General features: G+C 36.2%; 1 protein-coding gene across 2 annotated transcripts in view; it reads right to left on the reverse strand.

The window, feature by feature from the left end:
- Positions 1-18,880, reverse strand: part of LOC132114888 (plexin-B3-like) — a 66,253-nt gene that overhangs the window by 42,015 nt on the left and 5,358 nt on the right. The window lies entirely within an intron of this gene.

Raw genomic sequence — 18,880 nt, forward strand, 5'->3', positions numbered from 1 at the left:
ACATTACAAACTGTTACTTAAAAAGTGTTATCCAGTGCTAATGACATTTTTATTATTATTATTATTATAATATATATATATATATATATATATATATATATATATATTTAAATTCTTTAGCTTTAGATAAGCAACATGTCGTAGAGGGTCAAAATTAAATCCAAAAAAAAAATTTAATCCACCCAAAATCACCACTTAAGCCTGCAGTACCTCCCCTTAATATTTAATGCTGGCATTCGGGCATTAACTAAAGCACGCTGCATTTAAAGCCCCATGTTGGGTGGATTTGGGGTGTTGCGGGGGGGCTGGGACATGTCTCTCTGTGGCGCAGCTGGAGAAAGCAGATGGGGTGTGACACCCGTGTGTTTCTGTTGCACCAGGTTTTGACATGGATACTGTCAGGTTCAGACAATACCAAATGAAATGAATGCAGATCTCTCAAATGGACCGCCTTTAATAGATTCTTCACCATCCGCTCGGCTTCATTTGTCAAATGTCACCCGGCTGTGACATTTCCCACGGTGTCAACCTACAAGTACATTAAAAAATGGAAACATTTTAAAGACTCCAATGGTGAAAATTGCTTCAGTGCCTTTGACCATTAAGAACAAATCAACTAGAATCAGCTGTGATTCGAAACTGGGCCTTGTATAATTGCATAACTTATGTGCAGCTCTTTGTGTATACATACATATACAGTATATACAGTATGTATATATATATATATATATATATATATATATATATATATGTATATATATATATATATATGTATATATATATATATATATGTATATATATATATATATATATATATATATATGTATATATGTATATATATGTATATATATATATATATATATATATATATATATATATATATATATGTATATATATATATATATATATATATATATATATTTTTTTTTTTTTTTTTTCTTTTTTTCTTTTCTTTTTTTTTTTGGACCATACAAAAAAATGTATTTCCTAAAAGAAAGGGTTTTGTCTTTATCCATTGTTATGAAATAGACTTAACACTATTATTTTGTATCACTGAATTGTCATTTACATATAGTTTTCATTCATATTTTTTAATTCGTTTTCATTTTTATATTTTCAGATTTTATTAAAATTAATAAATAAATACATTTTAGTCAAGTATTTTGCAATTAGTTTTATTAGTTTTATATGTCCAAATAGTTTTAATTCATTTGTATTAAAATTTTAGTTATTTTAGTACGTCAAGTTAAAGGGGTCATATGATGCTGCAAAAAGAACATTATTTGGTGTATTTGGTCTAATGAAATGTGTTTATGCGGTTTAAGGTTAAAAAAGATCTTTATTCACCAAGAGCTTGTAACACTCCAAAGAGAAAGGAAAATTTGAAATCGCATCATATGACCCCTTTAAACTAAATGAACATGAGAAACATCTCCTTGGCAAAGCTGAAAAAAAATAATACAATATTCTTTATTTTTATTTTTTGTTTTCATTACAATTTTAAAGTGTTAGTAATTTTATTGTTTGCTGTCATTTACATATTTTTTATTTCAGCTTTAGTTTTCATTTTAGTTATTTCAGTACATCTAGTTAAATTAAATAACTGTCACCTTGGCAAGTTATATATATATAATGGGTTAGTTAAACTAAGTGAAAATAAGAAATCTTGCCATGGCAGCCAACTAAAGTAAAATAAGTTTAACATTAAAAAAATATATATATATTTTATGTTTTTGTATCTATGGTTTTAGATGTCCTTAACTATAACAACCTAGCCTCAAACAAAAGCATGAAATCACATTGACACAGCAAAGAAATGATGACGGCTCATTGTGTTTAGTTAGAGATGGAGAAGAAAGTGATAGAAAGAGTGACAGAGTCAGTGAAGGGGGAGAGAGCTGAGAGAGCAGAGCTCCCCAGTGGGTTTACTGATGAGACTGGGGGGGGCTCAGCTGGGGCTGTTTGCCCAGCAGTGAACACCCGTCATCAAGGAGCTCATAAAATATTAATCCAGCACACAAAGACGGGAAGGAGACAGACAGAGTGACCAGAGAAAGACGGAGAGAGAGGGAGAGAGACTGAGGCAGGCTGAGCATAATGAATGGACTGGGAGGGAGGGAGGGAGGGGGCCATGGGGTGAAAGGGTGACATGCCGTAATTGGGGGGAAATCTGCGCGGCGGTGGGTGGAAACCATTATTGGCAGGTGGAACAAAAATGGACGCATCCCTGAAATAATGAAGCGAGGGGGAGGAGAGTAAGGAGGAGATGCGGCGAGCAATAAGATGAGAATTGGCACTCATTTAATTACAATTGCTTTAAAATAAAAGGGTTCTCATGACAAAGGCACGGCTTTAGAAATAGCGGCGTGTTTCCGACTGTGGAGGGCCAAGTTTGGAGGAATGGGCTCGGAGCGTATGTTCACATAAGAAGTTTTGGCAGGAAGCGCAGTGCCCAACAGTTGTCTATTTACACTCCCGGAGCCAAGGACTGGGCCCACAACAGAACAATGCTGATTTGTTTGGAGGACTCTAAACGGCTCTTCATGTCCAAATACACACTGGCCACAAGGACAGTGAATAGAGAGTGCACACACATCCAGACATGCACATCCACACCAGATCAGACATCAATATATATTCAAAGTGTTAATATTCTGGAAAGGGGGGCGAAACCTCTTAGGGATGCCTGAAAGCAATAATCAATTTTATTCAGATAGCTGCCTGTAGGATGCGTGTTACATTAGGGACTGCATTTGAAGTTAAAGAGCAAACAAACAAGGTTCATCCAGAAACCAGTGATCTAATGTGCCAGTTATGCTCTGATTAAAGGATTAGATTACCTAAAAATAAAACTTCTGTCATCATTTACTCACCCTCATGTCAGTCTGACTTCAAATGCTGATATATTTAACACAGCAGATGTTAAAAATATGAGTCTAAACATTCATCTTTTCTATAGTGAGCTTATCTTATAATATAGTAAGCTTATCTTAATATATTATATATATTTTTTTTTTTTTTCAGACTTGGCCGGGAACACATTTATCAAAATAAAAGGCCTCATCGGCAAGTTGGTTGACCTTTTGGTTTGCCTGGTTATGCCAAATTACTCAAAAAATGAATTCACATCACACCTCATGCACTTTGCAGAACCTGTGGATGAATCAGAATCAAAACATTAACATCTATATGCAAAGCAAAACCACACAGGTCGAGCACCAGAGAGAAACACTGAGCAAATGAGTGACTGAAACTTTTAGTGTGAGTTACTTTTAGTATCATTAATATGCTAATATAATTTCTGTTCATATTTTGAATTTGATTTAAATTTTACATTTTCAGTTTATTTAAACTGCCTTGGAAATTAGCTGAATTAAAATGTTTAAGAAGAGACATTTAAGAAAAAAATATCAAACAGATATCACCATATTTCCCCAAGAGATTGATAACATTAAGTATTGCAAACATTTTTTGTATTACAAGTTTTCTGAAATCTCATGTTTGTAATATGCAAATGAGCCATTATCTAATGAAATATGCACTAATTTGCATACATTAACCCACCACAAAGGCCAAAAAAGAAATGTAATAAAATAAACACTTTACAGTCTATTTTGCATGTTTTCTTTCCACTTGTCGAGTAACAAAAAGTTCTTTATGGTTTTAGTTACTAATAACCTTGTTGAACAAATGAATATTCAAGTGAAAGAAAGCAAGCAAAAGAAAGCGTGCATGCATTTAGCCGTCTCTTTTTCTGCATGCCTGGCAGTGCCCAAAAAGAGTCTCCACCACAATCAAGGGCACCAAAACTTCACTCCACATTCCTCTTGCTCCCTCTCAGTTGACTTTTTTTCCATCATTCCCGACACGGAACGTTCCAGTCACGGAAAGCCGCTTAAATGCGCAAATCGCATGCCTATTACAATATCAAAGCGAGACTTGATAAAGATGACAGTGTGTGTGTTAACGGAAGCGCCGTGACCTCCCCGCGTGTTGGATGCCTCTCGTCAAGGCCTGAATGGCGCTTCTGTGGCTGAACATGACCGCTGACCTCTTTCTGCTGCAGAGTTTCCTTTTTACATGACGAGCCAAATATCCAGCTCTCTCTCTCTCTCTCTCTCTCTGCGCTCTGAGTGGAATAATAAGTTGTCGCTGGATTCCCGAGGACATTTCGTTTGCGTTTCATTGCCAGAAGCCCCCGAAGCTACAGCAGACGAGAAATAAGTTTTCTTACACCTCACATGCGATATTAAAGTGTCCTCTTTGGAACGCTTCGTCACAACAGTTGGGATATATTAATTGACTATGAACTGAATATATGAATAATTGATGTGTTGTAGCAAATTTGAGCAGTAGGAGAAAAACATCAGAAAATGGGACTAAAAAAAGAACAAATAAGGTGACTTTGTTAAGTATGAAACACAATAGTCCTTTGAAAAAGCCAGATTAAAAGGGGAAAATATGAGCAACTACACTTTAGCATTTTATGATGAAAATGTGTGCTTTGCATGTGCAAAAGGTATTCTGGGTGGTTGCTAGGGTGGTTACTAGGCAAATCCACCCTCAGGTTTTTATGATATTCTGGTCTCTAGATATGATTTAGGTGAACTTATGGGATTTTTTTCACAGTGTTATTGTGCACCAGGCAAAAATCTAAGTTTTATTGCTCAGAAAAGTACTGGCACACCTTTCCTCAACGCAATGCATGATCTGAGGTATCAATCATGTCTGTGGCACAAACTGCGTTGGACAAACAGTACCAATTTTTTGGAATTTAAACAAATGTTAGCCTTAGCAAGCACACTCTATATCCAATAATAACATGTCTTAACTTGATTCAATTGACTGTAGTTTCAAATTGTAGAAATTTGTTTTCTAAAAATTCGCACGTAGACCTAATTCAAATTCCTTGTTTAGTGTGAATTGAAAACTGAACTGAATTGAGTCCAAATGACTCTACATAAACTTAGAGGTGTCAAAAAAGAACTGAATAAACCTCAGGCTAAAAACTAGTAGTTAGCAAAAATGCATTTTTTTTACTTTATGTATTGCATGGCATGAGCAAGACACACATGACTGGTCAATGTATTGGTTTTTGCATGCATCACACCACACATTCTGTTTCATTGACATTTGCATTTAATTTCTTTCCATTCAACCCACTCAAATTTGTAAAATGGAGATTGACTTAATCTTACAATCATTGTTTTTGCATTAATTAAAACAAAACAGTGGCTTTTTGGAACTAAATTGGGAGGGAAAATGTTTTATTTTATGCATTTTGGGTAGAAAGACCTGTTAGTGTTTAATGTTACGTTATGTTAGATATTTAAGAGTTTCTGTTGACCTTTTGTGGATACCATAGAACTGAAGACTACAGCTTGTGGTTATTTGTGGAATGGGAAAACAGATGCATAATGCATCATGCAATCAACAATAGCTGGTAATCTTTTACTTTTTCATTGCATTTCCATACATAAGTGTTACACTAGCCATTAGTCTTAACTAGGTATGATGAATTATTTCCACCACTTCCCATACATAGACTAGTCTGCAGTCTGTACATGAGTAAACTGAACAAGCAGCAAAAAAAATTATTTTTCGAGTGCACCGGTAATGAGTCTGGTTCTGTCTTTTCCATGCTGGTTATTCACACCTCTCTTTACCCAAAAAACTTCTTCAGATGTAGCCCTGAAGGACAGACCCACACGCTCTAATGCTGTTATCTTGCTGTAGTAGTTGTGGTCCATACCCAGTCCTCTCTCCTGCTCAATCCAGAAAGGGATCTGAAACCCTGTAATGTTTACTGTGACCCTCAGTACAGTATCCAAACGGCAGAGGCAACATACAGTGAAAGAATGATGGGGGGGGGCGGTTGAGTTACCACGGCTGACAGCTCACCTCAACCCCATCAATGTGACAAAACAGGTTTGACAACGGAGGCAAACAACATGGCAGTTGAACAAGAGAACATATTTGATCCATGAAAACTCTCAATTACTTGGAAACGGCTGTTATTGCACCACAAACCCCCCCCCCTAAAAAAACCTTTTATTACCACATCCTACAGTGCGCCATGAGACCCTGGCAGCATCATCATAAATCAAAGAGATTCAATTATAGGGAAACACATTGGAACGCAATCGTATCAGAACTGCAAAATGGGAGCAGAAGACCATTTTTGGGCTTTATAGTGAGGAAGAATAAGCAATCACTCATCTCAACATGAGGTGATCAAGACATTGGTTTATGCACAACTACTTCCAGCAGATGTCTGGTCACATTTGCATTCAGCAGCGAAACTTTTTGATTTCAAAGGATGTCTGCCTTTGTGTTTGCGCACACAAGATGATGTTTTTGGTAGAATATACAAATAACCAATTTATCTATAATCCACTGTTTTAAAGCACTATTTGAGAATAAACACTATTTAAGCTCTATCAGCAACATCTGCTTATTCTGTCAACCACTGAAAAGAAAAAATGTTCATGTTCCTCAGTGTGTAAAGCAGAATTGTGAAGCTGCAATGGATGCAAAATGTCCAAAACTAAATGACTTTCTTCATTGATGCTGCTCCATATAATGATAGCATGAAGGGGTTGTCAAGCTCCAAAAAGGCCCCAAAAAAGCAGTCCAAATGTAGACCAAACAACTTATTTGAAGTTCTTTTAAGTCATATGAAACAGCTTTGTCTGAGGAACTGTCAAAAATATAAGTCATTAATTTCTGAAAATCCCCTTTGTAGCTCTTAAATCTATGCACACATTTAAAAATGAAGAGTAATGCATAGCACCACGTTTGACATCAACACTGCCTTCGGTTCTCATGTGTCTAGTCACATGTTTTTTTTTCACAAAACTTGGCATGCATGGAAAACAGGACATTCTGAGTAAACATGCCAAATTTCATGAATTTCTAATAATGCTCAATGGGCTAACAACAATTTCAATGTAATCAGCCATTTATCGTTATGTGAATAACAGATAATGACTATAATGAAGATATTGTCCACATAAAAAAAAATTATAATCCTTTTAGTTCCAGTCTATTTTTAATCCATTTGAATGGCTAAAAATTTCCTGAATCCCTTTTTGAAGTCAGTTGTCTCTTTTGCTACAGTACTTTCATGTATTTTTCTAAGCTTACTTTCCTAAGCTATTTGATTCAGATACAAGACTGCTGACTTTGCTATGAAAGCACATAATATATGAAAAGAATCTCTGCAATTCTATCACCTACTTATCTCCATGAGCTATTGGTGCTTGGACAGCTTGTGGCAATATTTTTATTTATTTGATTGATTTATGCTACTTCACTATCTAAGGCTATTTTCAATGAAAATAAAGGGTCAAAATCTGTGACAAGAAAAACAAGAAATAGGCAAATATACAAATATATAAAATATATAAAAAGAGTTAATGATAAACAATGAAAAAGACAAACAGAATAAATTATTTAATTTACATACAGAAAGATCAAATCAATGTACGGTAATAAAAAAATGTATCGGTTTTATTGTTAAATCGTATGTTGAAGTTTATTCTCATAACAAAAGCTTAGAAATTAATAATGGACACACACACACATTTACCTCATGTTTTATGAACTGTGCAGAACAAAATGGCTCAGAAAAAGAAAAAAAAAATATTTTCCCTTAATAATAGACTAAATTAGTGCTCTCATTGTTTTCAGTGATCTACAATCTATAAATTCCCATTAATATCTCAAAAAGTGTGTTGAGGGGTTTTACAACCCATTAAAGTGCACAATTGATTCAGTTCACAAGCCATGCTCTTTATGGTGAATTTTCATTATTTTTTTTTTGGTCATATTTGGAGCTTGACAGCATCTTCCACATTCAAAAAGCACCTGAGCCAATCTACTGAAGAAAGAAGAAGTGAATTTAGTAAGGCATGAAAGGGAACAAATCATGTTATTTTGTTAAGTGTAATGATATTTTTGAGAGTAGTCACATTTGCGATGCTCCATGTGTGTCTGCTAGGCATTGCAAGTGCATTACTGTAAATACGTTTCTGTGTTTTGTTTTGTTTGTTTTTTTTACAAAAGGAAGTGGAAATTGTTTACTGTGGTAGTTGATGGCATGCCACATATGCCGTCCATCCTTAAGACTTCAGTGGCACACATAGCAGAGATTCTTCCACTTAAGAAAAATCAATAACCCGAAGCACGCAATAGATGCTAGGTTTACCCGCTCTGTGAGTTGCATGTATGTGCGTGATCAGTGAAACAGATGCTGCAGGGCTCAGACAGCTGTGGAGTAAAGGCACCAATTACAGTGGCAGCCCTGCCTCTGACACACACTATTACACACTCTATAATCTACCCTGCAAATCTCACTCCCACACAGTGTCAAAGGGGAACGAGAGAGAGCATGAAGCAAAGAGTAAAACAGGCATAGAGAGCGAGACGGGGAAGCTTAGAGACAAGCAAAGAGTAAATGAGAGAAACGATGGACAGAAGAGGGCTGAAGGACAGGAGAATGAGGCTAAAAGACTGAGTGTGTGCGTAAGGATGGGGAGAGCAGAGCATGATAGGTGTCATATTCGAACATATACTGATAGGGAAGTCAGATTGCTGGGCTGGGGAAACACTGCCCATAATTGCTGCTCTACGATCAGTTTCTTGTTCTCCAATCTAGCCCACATTTACTGGTCAGAAAGGAAAAACTGACTCTAGAACTGCGGGAGCAGAAAAAAATCATAAATACTGTATACACACACAAAAGATGTACCCTCTAACTCTAGCACTCTCTATTCTAATTCTATTCTTACTACTTGTGTTCTTTTTATTTATTATCTTAAAAAAAAAACTCTTGCTACGTGTACTGCATAAGGCTAACCGAGACTTGTCAGAGCACTTAAATATTATTTTAAATATCATTGCCATTTTTTTGGTTTTAATTGCTCATTGTCCTCATTTGTAAGTCGCTTTGAATAAAAGCGTCTGCTAAATGAATAAATGCAAATTTAATGTAATATAAATATCTGACATATCTGATTTATTTTATTATTGTATATGTATGTATGTATATACAAACACACACACACACACACAAATGTACTTAACCCTAACAACAAAAATACACATTTTATATAGTTTGTGTTCTTGTGAATTTAATCCGATATGTTTGCATGTGGGGGTAGATCATAAACTAATAAAAATACACTTATACATAAACCTATATATAAAAAATAATATTCAATTAGTTGACCATTAACTCCCATCTCTAAAAAGACATACAGGAAGGAAGGAGACGCACTTCTACGTCAGAGACTTCAAATTTCTCACCCTCTGTCGATGAAAGCACAAAAATAAATATATGACACAAGACAAACAGGAAAAGGAGAACAGAGAACAGAGAACAGAACAGAATTAAAGGAAGTAGAGGGAAGAGTAGAAAGTAAGGACAACTGTGGAGAGAGAGAGAGAAAAGGAAGAGGGTGTTCACAGAGATAGCAGCATGTGGAGAAGCAGAATTTGGCTTGAATAAGTGAGCCTGTCTGGGTGTCCCTCTCGGCAAAGATCACTGTCTTTAATGTGCTACATGAGAAGACACTCAGGATGTGTGCGCAGAGGCCTTGAGAGAGAGAGTGGGCTACACATCCTCCCAAAACCGGCCTGGGAAGACCCTCTGCTGTAAACCGAACCCAACACAGATGCACACACACAGCTCTAGTGAACCAGCCCCAGGCACGCCTCCTCATTAGCTACAATAGTAAATCAACAAAGAGAGACTGGAGAGTGAGTAAGTGAGCTCTGTCACGGGTGCTAATTTTACAATCTAAATGACTCTTGTCTACACACTATGTCAGTTCTGTTCCAAGACCTAGAAAGTACAAAACTCTTTTAAAAAGGCTTTCATAGCTTTGCATTTTGGTTGCAGTTGCAGTCGTTTTGATTCTTTGTTTGGAGCAAAAAGAAGTTTGAAAAGGGTGAGCGACGGTATACTGTTCCCGAACATTCCAACACCCCCACGCTGCTGGAGGCGGGGTGTAGATTACAGAGGTGGAAAGTAACGAATTACGTTTACTCACGTTACTGTAATTGAGTAGCTTTTTTGTATACATCTACTTTTTAAAGTAGAATTTTTAAAAAATCTGTAATTTTACTTTTGCTTTAGTATTTTTTGTTTGAAGTGTGGTACTTCGCTACATTTCAAAACACATTAATTACTGAGTTAAAAAATTTTTTTTTTTATAAAAATCGCTCCCAGGAAAATACTTAAGTAAATAATGGTCAGGAGAACAAACTGATACTGGACACTCCAGTGTAATCAGGAGATGTTGTTCTGTTGCCTGACCTCTATTGAATTAGAAACGAACCGGGGGGCAAAAAAAAATTGCATGTCAAAGGAGGTGAAGTTTTAGAACACACCCACCAATTGTGTAACCGCCACGGACCAATGGTACCACCACACCTCCTCCAAAACACGAGCACAGGCAGTGCTGAGGCTAAACTGTGACACTTTGGTGGAGGGCTCTATGCAGTGCTATCAGATTACCTCATGTCTGATTCACAGGTGAGAAAACATTACAGTACAAAGTGCATAATATTACAAAAATAATGCCTTCCATTCTAACTCGCTCTGCAATAGCATAATGGAACGCACTGTTGACGGATCATGTCTGCGCGAACAGAGTGTGAAAAGGTATGCAAATACATACATTGACAGGCAGGCAGGACAGCCTTTCATAGGCTTCGGATCAAGAGATATGATTGGACAAACATTTGGTGGTCCTATGCCTTCCACCTACAAAATAAATACATTTAGAGCACTTAACTTAGTGAGTGAGAGAGACTTTTAACCAGCATAACAAAAATGTTTCCTACCCTGCCTTTAAAGTGACATTCTATTGCACTTTCCAAAGAAGGAAGTTGGAAACTCAGACTTTCCGGGCTGAAGCAGTCACTTATGACATTCCATTCGCGTTAGGATGCTCCCTAAGTGGGCAGCAGACAGGAGTGCAGTTCAATAGAGCTGTTGAGTTGCTAAAGGGGTTCACTTGAACTATATAGACAGAAACACAAAAGGCAAATTGGATTTGCAACCACGTGCACTCTTGACCCTCGTTTTGTAACTAACAAGCCAAATTGCATTTCGCACCTCAAAAGGCAAACAGCCCTAACCACATGCTTGAATGCAGTAGGGATAGAGCGAACGAGTTAGTGAGACAGACAGAACGGGGGGAAAACAGGAGCAGACAATTGCAGGAAAACAACTCAGAGGCCCGGAGAGGAAGAGACCGGCAGACAAACAAAAGACAGACATACAGAGAGAGAGAGAGAGAGAGAGAGAGAGAGAGAGAGAGAGAGAGAGAGAGAGAGAGAGAGAGAGAGAGAGAGAGAGAGAGAGAGAGAGAGAGAGAGAGAGAGAGAGACAGCATGATGAAGGCCAGGGTTTTGCGTGGCGCACACAAACAGTCGCCAGTCTTTCCCGTTTTACACAGTGGTTTCATTGTAAGCGTTCATGTGGCCACTGTAACCCAAACAAATAAAAACTCTTCAAAACAGCTGCGAAATCTATTAGCCAGAGTCCGTGTCCATAAACGGCAACTAAACGAAGGTGGGAGAGACAGAGATCATGGGCGTGTGGATTCGAAATGCATTTCTGTGCGATAAAAACAGCTCTAAGATTAGACTGCCGTGCCGTTATGGGAGACGGAGCTTTGTTAAACATTCAGAGTGGAAAAGCCCTGCCTTACCATCAGATAATATCGTGAGGTGGGAAGAAAAAGAAACAGACAGAACACAGTATGTTGTGTTAATATAAATATGAAACCTCAGAATGAATCACCACGCAAAGGGGCTTTTTAATTGCTCAGAGATGACCTTTTAAAACTCAGGAGACTTCAATGAGTTCTTAGCTAAAATCAACATGAAACTATTGCATTGCAACCTACGGTATTTATCTTTTTATGATTTTATCCTTCAGTAATTGATTAGAAAAGTGAAAAGAGGGCATTATATACTAGATTATATACTAGAATGGAGCCAGACGGGTCGCCTAAATGTGCTGTCCCATCCTGAAACACCTCCTGCACCCACTTTTGAGGTGACATTTTAACATGTCTTGATATATCCCAACACTAGCCTGAAACCAGATATTAACATCTATATGGCTATTGATTAACATTAACCAATAAGCCACAGCCTAGGAAAATATCATCTTTTTAACTTCAAATTGACTTTAAATGTTAATTTTGTCTTAAATGTTTCTCATTAAATCTGTTTGGAGAATTGAAAATAGACCTAATTTAGATAATTGTTGACATATAAGTATGGAGCTATAAAATATATGATTGAAGCTTTTTTTTAACTGCAGCCTTAAGTATCTTGTATCTTTAGCATCTTGTAAGAGGACTTGTATTTTAGCTGGAAGCAATGGTTTGAAGTTCAATTTTTTTGATGGATTTGTTTCTTACAAACAAGCAGCTTCTCACTGCACAAAAAATTAATTGATGGACTGGAGTGGTGTGGATTACTTGTGGATTATTGCGATGTTTTTATCAGCTGTTTGGACACTCATTCTGACGGCACCCATTCACTGCAGAGGATCCACTGGTGAACAAGCGATGCAATGATACATTTCACCAAATCTGTTCCGATATAGAAACAAACTCATCATCTTGGATGACCTGAGGGTACATTTTCATGTTTACATTTTTAGGTAACCTAGCTCAATTTAACTGATTGTTTATTTATTTATTTATTTTCTTATTTACTGTTTGTTTTTGTAATCTTTTTCTGTTTTTATCCACCATGTAAACGTCTAATCAGAACGAACTGTTACTGTACATACTATTATTTAAGCCAGTTTATGGCATGTGTGACTAAACTACATTTCCCATGATTCTTTGGGGCATCACAAGAATGATAAAAGCATAATTTAAACACCTAAAACATATCCTTTGCACTTTGTTTTGGGCCACAAAAGCATCCTGCCTTTGTCAGGAAGTGGAAAAGAGAGCATGAAATATGAACTTGTCCGATACATATACATATAGCTACACAACAGGGGTAGTTGTGGCCTAATGTTTAGAGATTAGGACTCCTAATCCAAAGGTTGCGAGTTTGAGTCTCGGTCCAGCAGGAATTGTGGGTGGGGGGAGTGAATGTACAGCATTCTCTCCACCCTAAATAACACGACTGAGGTGTCCTTGAGCAAGGCACCAAACCCCCATCTGTTCCCTGGGCGCTGCAGCATAAATGGCTGCCCACTGCTCCGGGTGTGTGTTCACTGTGTGTGTGTGTTCACTGCTGTTTGTGTGCACTTCGGATGGGTTAAATGCAGAGTACGAATTCAGAGTATGGGTCACCATACTTGGCTGTATGTCATTACACGTCACTTCACATTTATTTTGTTCCAACTAAAAACCACTTGAACACGCATTTCATAATTGCCCCCAATAGAAACTCTTCAGGAGAAACTCAGCCAAGAAACTCAGAAACTCAACCAAGAAACTCAGTTAGCGCAAAATGTGTCTGTGTGCCTTTGGTGAGAGTAAATAAAGAGCCGCAGTCGGTAATGTGATGTCACAGCAGGACTGGAGAGCATTTAAAGCGGTTTAAGTTTGAAGAGCTCTCTCCATGAGAAGAGTGCTGCCATATTTCACAAGCACACAGAGAGACGGCATGAAAGAGAAGCTGCAGCTGAACGCCTTCGCCGGCTCCTACTGTAACCACATCGCAGCTATTTTGGCGACAGTGCAGAAGCCCATCAGGGGGGATAAAGAAGTACCTTGTTTTTATTTCAGATTATTTCAGACTTAATCCTCAAACGGTGGTATCTCCCATCCTCAGATGAATGAGGGATTCTGGACAAAGCAGCCATGGGTCAATGCCACTATTTCTTACGTATTAAGCATAAAAACAAAAACACAGAGCCTTTTGTTCTGAATATAATCTAAATAAAACTAGTGACCGCATACTCAAAGATACACTGGTATTCATCATAATTACATTTGTTTAAAATATAGTTTTGCTAACACATTGCACCTACGACTTTGTTTACTAATGTTTTTACATTTTAGTGGTTTACTTTCACGTATTAACATATTTATTTTTTCTCTCCCTCCTCTATGTATAAAATTCATTTATTTACATTTAAATCATTTTTTTTCTTTTCAACCACCCTGTAAACCTCTTTCAAATTATAAATACATCATAAATAATTAAAAAGGAATGTATTAACTGATAATTCATTTATGTTGCATTTATTTATTTGTTTATAACTTTTTGTTTAATCATTACATCCAAAATTAAATCTGAAAACATTTAAATGAAGTATATATTAACTTTTTCCCTCCATGAAATAAAGCATATAAGAAATATAAATAAATCCTTAATAATATTTTTTTTATTATTATTTAGGATTTATTTATTAACTGATTATTTATATATTACCTGATAATTCATTCAGTTGTTAATTCATTTATGCATTTATTTAAAATTATTTTCATTTTAGTCTCTTAGTTCATTTTAGTCTTTTTGTTCCTTTTTTGTTAATTCATTCATATATATTTTTTTATTTTCCTCCATGGTGTAAACCTTAATAAAAAATTATAAATAATTACTAAATAATAATCTGTATTATTTTTTACAGAACAATAAATAAAAGAAAAAACATATAGCTGCTGAAAAATCGAGACTCCTGATTCTAATACAAAAAAAATAATAAAATAAAATAAATAAATTACAGATTATATGGAAATTTTGCTATGGGAAAGGAAGAGGTGCCCTCCCGGAAGCCCTGTTGGGAAAATGCATGGGATATCAAAAAAAGTCATGCATGTTTAATGCCACCTTCAGCACACCGTCAACAGAAGTTCTGCCATTGTGCTGGGCGCATGATGACAGGCAATTGGGAAAGTAACGCAGCGGTTGGCATGATCAAGAGCCCTTCATGCAAACACACACACACACGCAAGTATACACCCCATCACCACACTTGACACGATCTGTGTCTGATCCAGGAGCTTCTTAATCTGTCTGCACCCAGCGAGGAGGCCGGGCCTCTGCCTTAATCTCTCAAGGAGAAAATCCAGTTGTCCCTTTGCCTCTGAAAGACACTCCCAACTCACTGCCGCTCCTCAAATACACCGAGACACACACAGACAGCACGCTTTGATCAGGGCTAATACACGCCACAGTTGATCAGTGAAGATAGCAAATGATCCATTATGACTCAAATGTTGTTCTTTTAAACTTTCTATTCATCAAATAATCCACAAGTTTCACAAAAAAATAATAAGCACAGCTATTTTCATAATTGATAATAATAAATGTTTCTTGAACAGCAAATCAGCATATTTGTAATGAGTAATGAGTGACAGCTGTTGCTGATGACAATTAACGGAGACACCCACAAACTAATCAGTGCTGACGCGTAACACACAGACTTCACCCACAAAGTGCAAAACCCAGAGATCACGGTTTACCCACCGTGACAATATTAGAATGATTTCTGAAGGATCATGTGACACTGAAGACTGGAGTTATGGTGCTGAAAATTCAGCTTCACATCACAGGAATAAATTACATTTTATAATATATTCAAATAGATAACAATTATTTTAAATTAAAATAATATTTTACAATATTACTGTTTTTTTTTACACTGTATATTTGATCAAATAAATGCAGCCTTGACAAGCATAAGAGCCTTTTGATTGTCACTCTATATCGGAGAAAGTACAGGCTGCTCCATATAATGTAAGTGGATGGTGAGCACAACTCTCAAGCTCCTAAAACTACCATAAAAGTTAAATGAAGCTTGGTGTAATGAACAGACTGAAAGTGCCATGTACGACACAGTTCTGATTCATTCTCATATTCAAACATGTAAAGTTCCCAATACACGTGCAATGCTTGTTTTATTTAGATATGAGTCCACAGGAGAAATATGCACATTCCATACCTTCCCCAAACTTGCTTGTTTGTTTGTTAAACATTTTGGCAAATCTGATAATGCATTCAGCTACCAAAAAGAGTGCAGTGATCTCTTCTCCATTTATAAACTCTGACCAATTATCTGCGCAACTCACTGGACATCACAGAGGAGATTGTCTTATTTGCAAAAATGTTATATATATATATATATATATATATATATATATATATATATATATATATATATATAAAAGAAATAAACATTTGAAATATATCAGTCTGCGTGTAATGAATGAATATAATATACAAGTTTCACTTTTTGAATGGAATTACTGAAATAAATCAACTTTTTGATATTCTAATTATATGACCAGCACCTGTATATATAATTTTGTATATAATTTTACACATTTTTATATTATATTTTATATATTATTTATACCTTTGTTATTTAATTGTATGTATTTATATTATATAATGCTATTACATATACATAGGTATACATTATGAGAAAATTATATATATATATATATATATATATATATATATATTTGTTTTGGATTAATACAAGAAAATACATATAGATAAATCATAAATATATATGTTTTCTATAAATATATAAAAGCACAATGTTTACATGGCAAATGGCCTACAATATGCAAAATAACTTCTCTGTTTTATGGACAAGAAAATTTTGAGCAAATTTTGAGCAATGTGAGTGTGAGCAGATGATGACAGAATTTGCATCTTTCAGCAAACCAGTTGTCTAAGCTCCAGGAGACGATATCATCAAAGCCAACTCCTTCAACGCTTAACTTGCTAGATTCAAAAAGGATTATAAACCGCTGTCTGGCAGCTGCAAGTAGTGTTTTGTTCTTGCGAGGGTGCTCTGGGAAGTTTCAAACACGTGCCATTTGTGCGCACACACACAACACATGGTTTCCAGTAGTGCTAATCTCTAAACGGACAGAAACAAAACAAACAAAACGGCTCACATATGCTAGCATGTTTCTAGGGAGAAGACACTCAATAGTGAGGGTGAGTTAATCTTGTTCTGGAGCAGGTGTAGCAACACAAGCATGCCAAAATCTGCCCTCTCCTCCCTCCTCTTGCCCTTTGGCCGCTTGCTGAGTCTCAGTCGTGCGTTTTCTCTAGTGTTTGATGCACACCACCCCCATCCCCCTTCCCCGGCTGTCATTCACGACCTCTCTTAACACACACACATACACATTTGCAACATAAACACTGTCAAACACACACCGTTTGCCCAGTCAGACCTGTATTCCTGCTTCCTCTCCTAATTTGCATTATTCATCATCACTATGGGATTTTGCATGCCTGTATGAATGTGTTATCAAATACTTCCCAAACAAACACAGTAACCAAAGCAATGTTAAAAGTGACAAAATCACAACAATGGCAGTCAAAGACTCATTTAGCTTATCGAAAATTGGGTTATAGTCAATAAACACCCCATATCATGAGGATCTTCCTTAATTTAATTTCACGGAGTCAATTTCTGTGCCTGTGATCCTCGGGATAACCCTGAGTTTGTACATGACTGATTAACAATGCACTAACAGATGTCTTCTTTGTGTCGATACGATGTGTGTGTATGTATGCATTCGAGCGGGGGGTGGGTACACTGGTGTGAGCGAGCGAGTGTGTGTGTGTGTTTGTCTTCATTTGAAAGGAAATCCCATTATAATCCAGATTGAATGCTTAGAGCTGTCAATGTCAAACTCGTAACCTCTTCAGCGACTCCAGGTTTGTGTATTTTGAATGAAAGTAAAGCCAAATCTGAAAGCAAAATCGAGGCTAAGGACACAATAGCAGCTAAATTAAATTCAGTTCATATACATCACACTACAAATAGATGTAATTCATTAAGCACATCATAATGACCAATTTTGTATGTAAATCACTGCAGTGATTCGCACATGATAAGCGCAATTTAATTCCAAGTCTATTCTTACTCAAATATCTTATGACTTTCTACGTAGATCAATAATTTGGTTAAGGCAGAGAGACACCATTCAACCAAATCTGCAAGTTAGTTTTGTAAAGAATAGCAATGTTTTTGGCAATTGTTTGGAATCATTCCCTGTAAATTGCGTACATTTCTTGTATTGATTAAAGGACGAACAAAAGCAAGAGCAAGCAGACTAATCCATCAGCACAGACACATGGGGGTTTCTACATGCAGGATAAAGCGAACAAAAGGATTTCAGTGCTTATGTAATGCCCACATGGGCCTGAACTACGATAGAATCTGTATGGAATAAAACAAATAGATTCTATCTTAACAAAACTCCTCAGAGTAATGCTTAAAAGAATTACACTTCCTATAGGGATGTAAAGATTCACTCAACTCCCGATTTGATTCGATTCACGATTCAGATTTCACGGTTCGATTCGCGATATTTTTTTACAAAATGAGATTTAAGACAAATTAAAAATTAAATGTGTCCTTTTATTATTGCTTAGAAAAAAAAATGCACGTTTCTTTATTAAATTGTAATATAACACTATAATAATATAGCACTTGTATATTTTTGGATTGCTTCTGTTGTCCGCATTTGTATGTCGCTTTGGCTAAAAGCATCTGCTAAATAACCAAATCTAAATATAATGTAAAATTGAAATTTTAAAACAAGCCCCAAATCAAAGAAATAAGTAACACAATCTCTTCATATAAACAAAATAAGGCTTTGTCTGTGCTCTTTCTATTTAAAATGAGATGCAACCACTGCATTTTAATCATGATCCAAACAAAGATTCTGCATAGATGCAACATGAGCAGTTTTTAATCTAAATTAAATTTTATAATTTTGAAATCTGAAGTAAAAACAGAATGGTTTGACTTCAGTTTTGTGAAACTATACATAATATCTGCAGGAAACAGAAAGAGCAGACAAGCTGAATGAGATGCAGATTCACTCTCTGCCAGCAGGTGGCGCTTAAAGCGTTT

The sequence above is a fragment of the Carassius carassius genome, chromosome 34 (genome assembly GCF_963082965.1).
Source record: "Carassius carassius chromosome 34, fCarCar2.1, whole genome shotgun sequence".
In the NCBI taxonomy this organism is placed as follows: Eukaryota; Metazoa; Chordata; class Actinopteri; order Cypriniformes; family Cyprinidae; genus Carassius; species Carassius carassius.